This window comes from Heloderma suspectum, chromosome 1, assembly GCF_057233095.1.
Source record: "Heloderma suspectum isolate Gila_16-S chromosome 1, 16-S_ref, whole genome shotgun sequence".
NCBI classification, from domain to species: domain Eukaryota; kingdom Metazoa; phylum Chordata; class Lepidosauria; order Squamata; family Helodermatidae; genus Heloderma; species Heloderma suspectum.
The window spans coordinates 17,384,777-17,398,543 of record NC_139458.1 but is presented as its reverse complement, the minus strand read 5'-3'; positions in this window follow the sequence as shown (position 1 = coordinate 17,398,543).

Here is a 13,767-nt window from a genome sequence, read left to right as displayed (position 1 = left end):
CACTGACCCCCTGCCCCTACTCACTCCCTGCTTACGCTTGGCGAGTGGCCCGCACTCGCCCTAGCAGCCTCGTCGATCTCTGTGGTTTCCATTTTTTGAAAAATAAAGTGTGCGTATTTGTGTATGCACGGATGCAGGATATGGACGCTGGGGTGAGTGTGGGCTGCTCGCTGAGCACGGGAGGGGCTCGAGTGTGGTCCAGGATCCGGCAAGCAGGGGGAGGTGCTGGGTGGGCACTCAGAGAACCCGGACAGGGGTGGGTTCACACATCCCTAGTACAGCGAAGCAATAAATGCCCCTTTCCACTGGCTGTCTGCTACCACATTCCTGTCTGACAGGCAATGATGAGAAAGAGGATGAGGAGCTGGTGACAATGGCCGTAAGAAGGGAGACTCACTGAGGGAGGGAGCACATTGACAGTGTCTCACCCAAGTGCTCTTAAAAACCTGGAGGTAGGACTGAATTGATAGATACACCTGGTTTGCATGTCATGACAATCCCTGGGCTGTTTAACCTAGGAATTGTTGGAGCTGAGTGGCAGCGTTCCTGGGTTGTTATTGTGATGTCCAAACCCAGGATTGTTTAGGAGTTAAACAACTCAGAGTTAACCCAGCAACAACCCATGGGCAATTGTTGGGTTAACTCTGGGTTGTTTAACCTCCAAACAGCCCAGAGTTCTGGTTTCGGATGTCACGATAACAACCCTGGAATGGGTCTTCCCTGGGTTGTTGATTAAAAGTGAAAGTGACGAGTGTGCAGAAGGCAGCATGCTTGCTCACTGCTGCTTGGCCCTGTGACAACCCAGGAATTGTTGTGATGTGAGAACTGAGTCACTGATAGACATTCAGACAGATAATATGGTAACAGTGCAGGATGCCAGGAGACCCCCAAAATCTCTCATGTCAAACCTGCCCTCTCACCACAGGTTAAAACAGAGGCTAAAGAAAGGGCAGTCACATACACATTTTTATAGTACAAGCCAAAGGCCATGACAAAAGGAGTATAAAATCCAAAAATACAAATCACTGAAAAAAATGTAGACAATGCAGTGTGGACCCTATGCCCCAGAACCCCCCAGCACACCAATAAAGTTTGCTCTGATTTTCATCACTGATAATGCAAACATAGATATTCCATGAGTAGTCACAGCATCCAGGTCTGACAGAGGATCACGGACTACTTCAAAAGCAGAGTTACAGGACTCTGCCAGGAAAAGAAAAAAAATGGCAACCATTTCAAAGACACCTTCACATTTTACAAAATGTTCATCAACAGGATAATTTGGGGTTTCTGGTTTTCCTACAGCTGGTCTTGACTTTCCACATCTCCTATGCCTGATTTCTGTGCAAATAAGAAATAGATGGCAGTAGAAAGTGTGGCTCAAGATAAACAAAGTCAAGTCAGTTCAGTCTCTCTTGCGGTTTTTGTTTCCATGCTTCCTTGATGTCTCCTGTCAAATCCAGCACTTAAGATGGCAGATGCGATGAAAAACATCCACCACAGCAGACAAGCATAAATCAGCCAATGCAGCTCAGGTCTGGTTGTCTTGTAAGGCCCACTGCAGTTGCCTGAAGGACTTTAGCCTTCAGCAATTTGTATTTTTTCTAGCTTGAAAAAATAAATAACTCTAGGAAAGAAGAATGGGGAGAAAAACCCCAAAGATCAAACCTTCTCCACTCAAAGAACACACCAGCTTAGACGTGAAATGATTACCTTAGATGTCAGGATCTCTTGGGGTTACAATAGTGCACAAGACCAGATTTGATAAGCTGATTGAATTTGGGTAAAACCTCAGTCTGCAAAGTCGGATGGTGGGAATGAAGTAAATCCTTTTCCTTATCAACAGTATTTTGTGTCATATTGGCTAAATCTGTGTCATACTGCTGCCTCATTGACAAATATGTATGTTTACAGCTGAGTTTAAACCATTTCAAATCAATGTTTTGAGTGGTGCTGAAAACGCTTTCCCCTGTTTTTTTGCATACCTTGTGAAATGTATGCTTTTTCCCTTGTCTTTTGTGACATCATAGTATGGCTAACTCTGGTGCCACAGAGTTGTGATATCAGCCCTTGCACTGCATGATCCCTGAGTGGGTGGGATCAGCCAGGCACCGAATCCAAGAAGCATTGGCCTTAGAATTCTCCTTAGGACCTCAGTGGCATCATCACATAGCCAAATCTGTGAGGCATTGTGCCGTTGTTCCATTTACTGCAGGATCCCTGATTGAGTGGGATGACACATGAGACTGCAGGATCCCTGATTGAGTGGGATGACACATGAGACTGCAGGATCCCTGATTGAGTGGGATGACACATGAGACTGCAGGATCCCTGATTGAGTGGGATGACACATGAGACTTTTCCAGGGAGGGGAAAGCAGCAGCTGGAAGAAAAAATAGTGCCAAACACCATCGAAAAGAAGTGAAGTATTCCATCTTTAAGTGTTTTTAGGGAAAATTTTCTGTCCCAGTCAAATTTTTAGTTTGGACATGGCAATCAAAACAGGATAATATTTTGCACAGCTCACTAATATGTTCATGACATGCTGCCCAATTGCTGGCAATCCCTCTTCCCAACTGCCCAATTGTACAATACCTCCCCCCTGGTTCCTGTAGAGGCCTTTGAGGGTACAGGAGGAAGGAGTGGAAATGAAAGATCCATTGCATGAGCTGCCTTTTGCTTGCACAGTTTTCACCCTAAGTGTTTGATCTAGCTGATTGACTAAGGGTGCAATCCCATGCATGTTTACACAGAAACATGGCTGGGAAATGCTGGGAGTTCTACAACAAAAAAGTCCAACTTTTTTTCCTGTCTAAACATGCATAGGATTGCACTTTAAATGTCACATCCCTACTTAAAAAAGCTTCCCAATCACTGGAAATCGTATTGTGCCTCTTTGGGCTTCAGAAATGTGACCAGAAATTGCCCAGACACGTTTAAGCCTATCTTCTTAGCCATATGAACCAGAAACCTGAAAGCTGAGAATTGCAGGATGCTGAATTCTGCGACCAGCATCAATGTGGTACTTTTTTCTGCACCTGGCACAGGATTGAAGAATGCATTCTACCTGGAATGTCACCATAACCATTAAGGGCACAATCCTATGCATGTTTAGACAGAAATAAGTCCTACAGCTCTCAGCATCCCTCAGGCAGCCAGCTGGCTGGGGGATGCTGGGAGTTGTAGGACTTATTTCTGTCTAAACATGCATAGGATTGCGCCCTAATTTAATTTTAAAGAAGTAGAATTCCTTTCCGCCCAACAATAACACATTACTATTTAAATAGCAATATAGCATTAATAATATAAAGATGTCCCAAGGTCCCCTGTGACTTACTTTGGTTTGGAGCAAGCAGTCATTCAGTTCCTTTAATAATTAAAAGGCATTTGAATTGTCTAAGCCTCAAGAAAGAGATAAGCAGCTTTCTTAGTACCACAATTCAGATTGGTTTAATAAAACGCATTTGCGGGATATTCCCCTGGTATTTAATAACACACAGCATTTTGGGTTCCTTAAAAGGGGGTGGGGATGAATGCACAAAGAAGTGCATTACCCCCAGATTAACATTTTAGCTTAAACAGTCTATAGAAGGTAACTTTCAGCTTCTTACTGTGAATCAGGCTTGATTAAAAAAATGAATATGGGAAAATAAAGCTGGCATTGCTACCTCTGACAGATAAGCATCTCAGCAGTTTAATTCTACAAAACACACACAAGAACCCCAACCCCCAAAACAAAACAAAACCGAAGGGTGAAACACAAAACCCATAATTAAGAAGGGCTGCTTCAGATGGCATGGAATGCGTTTCCGGCCTTTTTTGAAAAACTCCCACCTTCAAATTTCCAATGTGTGCTCTAACATTGGCTCAGAAATGCTCTCTCTCTCTCTCTCTCTCTCTCTCTCTCTCTCTCTCTCTGTGTGTGATGTACATGCAACCATTTAAAAATGACAGGATATTTGCATCTGTTAATTTGAATGGAGGCCTTGCTAATCTGCATACAGATGGCCAACTGATGTTCTGGGTACTGTATCGCTAGATGACACTGAATACCTTTGCTTCAAGGCTTGATCAGATGCTGATGGAGTGGATCTGGATGCCTCCGTGTAGCCTCCAAAGGACTATTACACTTCTGTGAACTGGAATAACAGGATTGGCTCAGAATGAAGGAGAACGAGAGACTTAACCTGCCCAGGTGGCCTCCGTTGATTCTAATTCTTACCAAGTCAGCCACATTATAGTGCAAACAGGTGCATTTTACATTTTCTATCTATCCAGGAGCCACGGGCACTCTCATTTTGCAGATCTCTGTGGAGAGAGAGAGAGATGGTTTTACACCAGAAAAAAAGAATGTGTGAATCATTTGGAATATCAGTCCCATTGTCTGGCGTTCATAAAACCGAACTGCCTCAACTGTTTTGCTCCACGGCGGGCAGTTGTTCAAAACACTGACAGCTGGAAAAAAAAATTAATGGCAGTTAAGTCTATTATAAGTGACACATGTGATTATAGCGCTTAAACCTTGAAGCATATGATTGTCAGGGATGCTCAGGAACCAAATCTCCCCATTCACTTCTACTTTCCAGATTTGGACATGAAAATGAATGGAACCACAGGGCAAAGGCTAGCACTGGGGAAGAGATTTCCCTCCCTCCCTCTCTTTCTCTCCAGAGACGCTGTTCTTCTGCCATTCCCCTCAACTGAGGCAATTTCTTAGAGCTATGCTGTGCATTCAGAAATAACAGAAGGTAAGCCCATTTCGGAGTGTACCACTTCAGAATGCAGGTAGCAGAGCAGGGGTGGAGGACCTCAGGCATTGGGGTTACGTCTGGCCCTCCTGACAGGGCCGGCGCCACCATTAGGCAGAGTGAGGCATTTGCCTCAGGCGGCAGATGCTAAGAGGCTGCAGCAAGGTGTTGGAGGGGAGGGGTGTGTGCTACACAGCCTGCCCTGCCACCCCTAAGCTGGACTGCTGATGCAGTCCCATCACTAGTGTTGAAAGAAGCTAACCGTCCATCTAGTCAGCTTTTGTACATGGAATGGGGGGGGGACATCTTGTTCTTCGCCTCAGGCAGCAAAATATCTTCGGCTGGCCTTGCCCCCTGGGGTCCCAATTTGGCCATCTGGGGATCCCCCAGGTGGCCCCTCCCCTCCCCTGGCCCCTCCCCTTTCTCCCAACCACCAATCATTGGGTGATTTCTTTTGTGGGCCCCCCCCCCCCACTTCTTAAAGGTTGAAATGCCCCTGCTAAGGCTTAGTTACTGGCAATAAAAGAGTTAAGCTACATGATTATGGTGTTTTTGGCGGGGGGTATTTTTGGCCCCATCCCTTTTGTGTTTGGCCTTGCCCTTTTGCCTTCCACGGCCCTGGAGAGTTTCACCAAAACTGAATGTGGCCTCGGGTGGAAAGAGGTTTCCCATCCATGTAGCAGAGGATTGCATAGCTACCTGTTTCTCCAGGGAAAAGACTCCCCGTATGTGGAAAGCAAGCATGTGAGGGAACTAGGGGTGGGTGGCTCTGTAATCCTCTGCCTCTAGCAATACCTAGTTGGCTACCAGAGCTACTCTATAATTTGTACCCACAATGCACAGAGAAGCAAGCTTCTTGGAGGTCGGAGGAGGCAGTACCGTGTCTCAGTGTCTTTATCTCTTCTAAGAGGGTTTGGCCTTGCGGATCATATCTCACTGCACAGCAGACTGCAACCGTGGAAGCCACCGGCTAGCTAAGTCACCGCTGATCATCCTGCTTACAGACTCGAATTAAAAAGCTTTGCTGATCCCTCTTGGGGTCGGACAAAGGGCCAGGCACCGAGATAAGCCACGAATCACCACCTGGCAGCAGGACAGTTTAAATCTCCTCTTTTCCTCTTGCCTGTTGTTATTCCCTTCACCCCCCCCCCCGCCCCCCAGGCTTATTAAATAAATGTTGCTACGCATCAAGCCCAACAGCCACACAAGCAAGATGGAGTTTTAAAACAACAGCAGCCTTGCCAGGAAGAGCCAATAAAGTGAGCCAGACCAAACAGGGATTTTTTTTAACGTCACTGAGGAGGAAATAGAAGAACAAATGTTGCTCCCCCCCCCCCCCAACACGCACACAGATATGGTGCGAGACATAAAGTAGAGGCTGGCAGGTGGCACACTGAGGCAAAAGCAGCCATTCCCAGCTAGCTGCCCTTTGGATGTGTTGGACTACAGCTTCCATCATTCCCAAGCAGTATAACTATTGTGTGGGGCTGTAGCAGTGGTGGGTGGTTTCTCTGTCTAGGCAGCAGTGGAACTGGCTCTGGATGGGGTCACACTCCCCCTGAAGGAGCAGGTGCACAGCTTGGGGGCTCCATCATTGTCTCTGGAGGTGCATGGGGCAGAGTGTTCCACCAGCTTGGGGTGGGAGCCCAGCTGCACCCCAAACTGGATGGGGATAGCCTGGCATCAGTGGTGTAAGCTCTGGTAACCTCTGGGTTGCATTGCTGCAATTGCGCTGTATGTATGTGAGCTGCCTTGGAAGATGGTTCAGAAACCGCAGCTAGGGCAGAATTTAGTGGCCAGGCGCTTGCCTGGGACCAGGCGATGTGAACATCCTCTTGGTTCGCCTGCACTGGTTGCCAATTTGTTTCTGGGCCAAATTCAAAGTGCTGTTTTTAACCTAGAAAGCTCTACATGGCTTGAGACCACAATACCTCAAGGACCGCCTCTCCCCATACGAACCTACCCAGTTCCTTCTCTGTGTGCCCCCTCTGAGGGAAGCTCGGGGGGGGGGGGTGTCAGTTCAGCAATGGGCCTTTTCTGTGATGGCCCCGTGTTTATGGAACACTCTCCCCAAGGAAGCTCGCCTGGCTCTGAAACTGTCGTCTTTTTGGCACCAAAGACACACTTATTTTCCAGACATTCATTATGGCCCAGTTATTCTGGGCTGCTTTTGTTGTGCTCATTCTAGGCTGTGATGGTGGTTGGGGGCAGGGAGAGAGATTTTGTGTATAAACTCTTTTTCTACTGTATTTTTTTTATTACGTTTTTATGGTGTGTATTTTTATTCGTATTATTGTGCTGATCATGATGATTATGACTGGCATTGATTTGGGGCCTGTCTCCCTGTTATATTAATTTATGGATTTTTGCATTTGTGTAAATTGCTTTGGGACAGCTTTTTGCCTTGGAAAGTGATGCATAAATTTAATAAAACATTATCACCATCAACGGAACATCGGAAGCTGTCTCACACTGGGATCAGGGGTCCACCTAGCCCAGTATTGTCAACACTGACTGGCAGCAGTGGCTCTGCAGGGTTTTTTCCAGTCCTACCTGGAGATGCTGGGGATTGAACCTGGGACCTTCTGTGTGCCAAGCAGGTGCTCTGCGGTTCTGTCATGTGTGAGGTGGAGTGGCATGGTCATGCCGACTGTACCTACCCTCACCGCCCCCGCTGCTGCCATGCCCAGGAGCCGGACACACACCACCATCACTCATGCATTTGGAGCATATCAGAAGAGGTTCTATGTGCATACTGTCGTGCTTATGTAAAGCTCCTTCATGTGAGAGAGGGACCCTGGCCCAGCCAGGGCTCCCCCCCTCGTATGGAGGAGCTCTACATGTGTACAGTGGTATGTGCATAGAGCCCATTCCGACAAGCTGAGAATGTGCCTGGTCGGGGGAGGTGAACAGCCATCAGGTGCATTGGCTAATCTAACACAAGAACCTAAGAAGAGCCTAGACTGGACTAAATGGACCTAAGAAGGGTCCATCTAATCCAGCATTCTGTTCACACAGTGGCCAACCAGCTGTTGACTGGGAACCCACAAGCAGGGCATGAGTGCAAGAGCAGCCTCCCGCCCATATTCCCCAGCAACTGGTGTACATAAGCTCACTGCCTCTGGTACTGGAGGTAGCACATAGCCATCAAGACTAGTAGCCATTGAGAGCCTTCTCCTCCAGGAATTTGTCCAACTCCCTTTTAAAGCCATCCAAGTTGGTGGCCAATGGCCATCACTGCATCTTGTGGTAGCAAATTCCATAGGTGAACTATGTGCTGTGTGAAGGACTTCCTTTTATCTGTCCCGAATCTCCCACCAATGAGCTTCATGGATATTACGAGAGGGAGAAAAATGTTTCCCTATTCACTTTCTCCACAACATGCATAATCTACTGCAGATCATCCAGCAATATATCAGTAGATCCCAATCAACCATCTGCCTACCCCTGGCCTGGACAATCCAAGAAGGGGAGGAAGCCCCTTCCCCACAATCCGCAGCTATATAGGTGCTGTTACTGGATGGGGGCTGTATGACCAGACCTCTCTTCTGCGTGCTAAGCAATAAAGCAGTGAACACTAGAGATGTGCAGTGGATTCGGATGAAGTTGATTTCAGGCAGGAGTTTTTCCGGCCCTGCATGGAAATGCCAGGGATCCTTATCCTCATCTTCATGCTCCTCATCTGGAGGGCACCAGGTTGGGGAAGACTGGGCTAAGGTGAGCCCTTCCATTTGCTGGCAGGGAGGGTGTGCCGCCTCATTTTTCCGTTGCCCATCCAAGTTGTATAAATTTGCTGCCCTTTGATGACACCGCAGCCTGAGGTGGCTGCTTCCATTTGCCTGATGGCAGGGTCAGCTCCAGAATACCAATGCTAGCCACTCACGTTAAAAAAAAGAACTAACTGGACATCTCAAAAAGCTAAAAAAAGTGGAAGGCACTTATTTACTGGGGAGGGATACCTGAAAACAGGCTCTTTCCCAGTTAAACGGGGACCGTTGAAGTGTCTGAATGCGATCTGAGGACGGGAGGCGGAGTTGGCCTAGATGAGCCTGTTTTGGCCCCCTTCCTCCATTTTATGAGCCCATAAATTGCCTGGCAGGCTGTGCCTCCTTCTGCCAAGTTCATCTGCAATTCTATGGGCAAGCAGCTCCAGGGCTCGGCACTTTCTTCTCCCCCTCTCCTCACACAAGCAAGCGGAGCAGCTGCAGCTTTACAAGGAGACGGCCAGTTGGAAGCCCTCCTTTCCCATGGAGAACTGGCCTAGCAGCCGCTCTGTGTTCAAAGCAACTGAAGGGGGTCAGAAAAAGAACAGAACACCCCTCCACAAACAACTGGCTTGGCCTCGAGTGCGGAAAGTGAGGGTGGCGGCACACCTGCTTGAGAGTTGAGGGGAAAGCTTTGGGGAGGTGGCGGACGGCTTCTCCCACCTGCAAGCTTTCGCTGTGACATGTGGGGCTCGCTGCCAGATGGAGCCACGCGCTCTTTTGGGGGAGAAGGCACACAGATTCTGCATGCACAGCAAAGACCCTTCTGGGTGGGCTCAGGGAAACTACGTGGCAAAGAAGCCCCCTCGTGAGAAACCATGTGGGAGCCAGCCCTCATGACATGAACCCAAGAGCCGGCGTCGCAGAATAGCTACGGAGCAGCAAGCCCTCGATCAAATCTTGCCTCTGCTGTAGACTAGCCAGATGTCCTTAGCCAAGTCACTTTGCCTCAGCCCCACCCCTGTCAGCAATATGGCAGTCACCTTGAGTACCATTTTTCTTGGTAGGAAGGTGGGGTACAAATCAAATCCATCCATCCATCCATCTATCCATCAATAATACTGAGGTAACAATATTATCCCTACCAAGCAGGGTCGGTGCCAAGGGTAAGCGCAGTCGGGAACCTGCTGAGGGCTCACGCCCCAGCAGGGGCCCACTGGCAAGAGGCCCCTGGAGTCACTTCTCCTCTTCCCATTGCAAGCTGCTTTTCATCAGCCTCTCGCTCTGGCCCAGACAACAGTGGGGGTGAGAAGGAGGCGCAGGAAATACCACTTTCCACTTGCTCACTGGCTCTCTGTCTGTCAAGCAAGCCATGAGGAGAAGGAGGAGGAGAAGGAGCGAGAGCCGCTGGTGACAATAGTGGTGAAATGGTAGACGTACTGAGGAAGGGCCCATTGCAAGTCCCTTGCCCAAGGGCCCTCAAAAACCTGGGGCTGGCATTGCTATCAAGCTTCTTCTCTCTCGTCTGTCTGTCATGGCTAGATAAGACATTTTGTTTTCCCTCAACCCACCAACTCAATGTGAATAACGTCCAAGATCAGCCAAGTTATTTTGGCACCTGTGGGAGAAAATCCCACAAAAATACAATACCTGTCCCACAAAAAGTATAATAGCAGCAAATGAAATAGCTAGCAATTTGCTGTTCTTTCAGGACATCCAAAACCTGCTGCCTCACTCTTCCTAATGGTGGGGCCCTACGATCTTTCACTTTATGTGCCTGACAAAGAGGGTTCTAGACCATGAATGATGGTCTAGGAACCTCAATAAATGTACATGTTTTTAAGATGCCGCAAGATCCTTTGGCCCTGTTCGCACGTCACACGAAGCCATGATGGTTAGGGAATTTCCGCTTACCACAGTGGCTTCGTGTGTCATGTGGGGGGAAAAACCATGTTCCCCATGGTTAGTAAGCCACCCCCTGCTATGATGGGGTGCTTAGTAACCACACTGGGAAGATCGCCAGGTAACTACGGAGGGGAGTGGTGGTTAGCAGAACCGCGCAGCGCCATGTGGTTCCCAGTAGCGTGACAGGCCTGAGCATCGTGGTTTCGCTAACCCCTCCTCCATAGTTACCTTAATCACCCTCCTCCCATGTGCGTCTGAACAGGCCCTTTTTGTGTGGGCTGCAACTGAATAACATCACTACCCCTAACTTTTAGCTAACTTGGCTGCGATCCTGTGCCCACTTACTTGGAAATAAGTGAACTCAGTAAAACTTACTTCTGAGTAGACATGCACAGGGTTGTGTGGTTTAGGGCTACTGCCTGGCACCTTATTGTCTTAGTGTTCATGCACATACATTAACATGCTTGTGCATTAGGGACAAGATGCATCTTCTCCTACACCCTCCTCAGTTCATAGATCTGTTAGAGACCTGGGGAAGGGAACTACACCCTGAGGAATGACAACTCTAGTAACCCACACTAACAAAACATTTACAAGCCATTGCCCAAAGGCAAAAAATCCATGATCAGGTTGTGGGTTCTTTTGTTTGTTTCTTTGCTTTAATTACTAGCAGCCATAAGAGGCCCTAAATGGGATTGGGGCCATGGTCCTGGGGAAGGGGGGGAAGGTTTAACCCTTTCCCTCCACACTGTTTTCATGTTTAAAATTAACCATCTTCCCAAGCAAGAAACTCACTATTTCTGTAAGCTGTTTTAGCCTCTTCCCAGAACTTGGATATATAAGATTTTCTCTGAAGAACGAGCCCACTGTTCTGAAACAAGCGGGGCTGCAATACACTTCCACTGTTGGAACTTTTGAGAACAGTTTTCTCTTTTTACACTCGTTCTGGTTTTGGTGTCTTCATTTTGATTTTAATCAGGAAAACGGGGGAATCATATTCCCTTTCCCAGTGCTACTGTTCGTGATCAATGTTACATATTACGGTGGTTCTGTTCCCTCCTCTCCGGCAGGTACCAGAGGGTAGCTCTGCGGGAGGAGACTTCAGACTCTTGGCTGCTCACTTGTGGGGTGCCACAGATTTCTATTCCCTCCCTGATGTTATTTAATGTCTATATGAAGCCACTGGGGGCTATCATCAGGAGGTTTGGGGTGCAGTGTCACCAATATGAGGATGACATGAAACTCTACCTCTCATTTAAATCCTCTCCAAGGTTGGCTGTAGAAACCCTGTCCAAGTGTCTGGAGTCGGTGAGTGGCTGGATGGAAAGGACTAAGCTGAAACTGAACCCCCTGACAAAACTGAAGTGCTTTTGGTGAGAGACAAGCAGAGGTTGGGGGATGTTGACCTGGTGTTTAATGGGGTGAAGGACCAGGTCTGCAGTCTGAGCATCATTTTAGACTCCCAGCTGTCCATGGAGCTGGGCAGCACTGTACCAACTCCATCTGATATGGCAGCTGAGCCCCTACCTCCCTAACCATCTGCTCCCATCAGTAGTTCATGCCCTGGTCTCCTCTCGCCTAGACTACTGTAATGCGCTCTATGTGGGATTACACTTGAAGATGGTTCGGAAGTTGCAGCTGGTGCAGAACACGGCGGCCTACTTGACTAAAGGCAGCCATCGGCAAGACATCATCACTCCAGTGCTGAAGGAGTTGCACTGGTTACCAGCTGTTGTTTGGGCCCAATTCAAGATGTTGGCATTGACCTTTAAAACCCTATATGGTTCTGGCCCAGTCTATCTTAAGGAGCACCTCCAATACCACCAGGGAAGCTGCTCAACGAGATCGGCCTGGGTAGGCCTTCTGTCTTCCCTATCAGCCAGGACAGCTAGGCTGGTGAGGACTAGGGAGAAGGGAGGGCCTTTTCTGTGGTGGCCCCCACTCTATTGAATTCCCTCCCTAGTGACCTCCCCTATGCTCCCTCTTTGATGAGCTTCCGCCAGGCTTTAAAAACCTGGCTGTTCAGGTGGGCATTTGGAGTGGGTTAGGTTTTTTTTTTAGAGCAGTGTTGTTTTGCTATTTGTTGTTGTTATTCAGTTGATTATGTAAATTTGTTATTAATATTGTATGCTGCCTAGGGAGTGGTCGGGTAGCCGGCCAGATGGGTGGCTAATAAATCAAACAAACAAACAAACAAACAAATGAAATGTTGTTATCTCCACTGTTCTTGCAGATGCTATTAAAACACACACGCATCCCTCTCACCCTACGTGAAAGCCTGATCTTACAAGGGAATGGACGAATCTACATTTTTCCAGTCTTAAATTCAGTTTATCCTGAACATTGAGATTTTCTTTTTTAAAGTTTGCATGAAAGTTCATAAACATTTTGGTGCACGTTTCTCCTAATACATATGTATTTGTATGCATTTTTGCCTAATACACCCTTTTTCGCAAGCAATTATCCTAATATAATGCAATTTTGAATACTATTTTTCCAAACATAGGCATTTTTTGATTAGAGAATTCCACTGCAAAATTCAGAGAAGTGCAAATTTCTAAGGATAACTGAGTTTCAGTTCGCATAGTGATTTGAAAGTGCAAAATTAGGTACGTTTGCATTAAATTATGAACTGAACAAATGTCTTCCCCATCCCTACCTCATAACACTAACTTGCCCTGCAATTCTTTATTACTGTTGACTCTCTGTTTCTGCTGTTTCTTTTTAACTTTCCGCTGTATTGATTAGTTTGGCAGTTTTAAACTGATGTTTTTCAGCCCTCTTGGAGGCCCTTTGGCATTACAAGGCAGGATACACATACCAAAACAAGCCAACCAATAACAGCAGAGGCTCATCGGGTTTACAAATAGAACATCAAAGCTTCCTCCTTCTTCCATACATTAAGAAAGACAAGGGTATGTCTTGGCTTGGTTTATCTATCATCACAAGAAAGGGAACGAAGAAACACGTGGTCCAGGCTGGGCTGCAGAGTGCGGTGTTTATTGCTGCAATGGCCAGCGCACACCTGCCAACTGTTCGGAAGAAGATTGCAGACAGGACCAGGTGTGCTGTTTTAGACAGATTTTATTGCTGGGTGTGTCACGGGTGTATTTTTAGAGGCATCGAGGCCCGCACCAGGAACTCCATCTGCCAGAGCCTGCCTCAATGAAGCCTGAGTAGTGTTCCTCAGATATATTTAATATCCAGATGCTGCTGTGGTTGGTATTACTGGGTAAATCCAACTAAAGCCCTACTTAGAGTAGACCCATTGAAATGAATGGGACTTGTGAGTCATGACTAACTTAAGTCCTAGTCATTTCAGTGGGTCTACTCTAAGTAGGACTGTAGTTGGATTCCACCAACTGAGTGCCTGCGTTCACAGGGAGGGGGCCTTGTGTCCTGATAACATA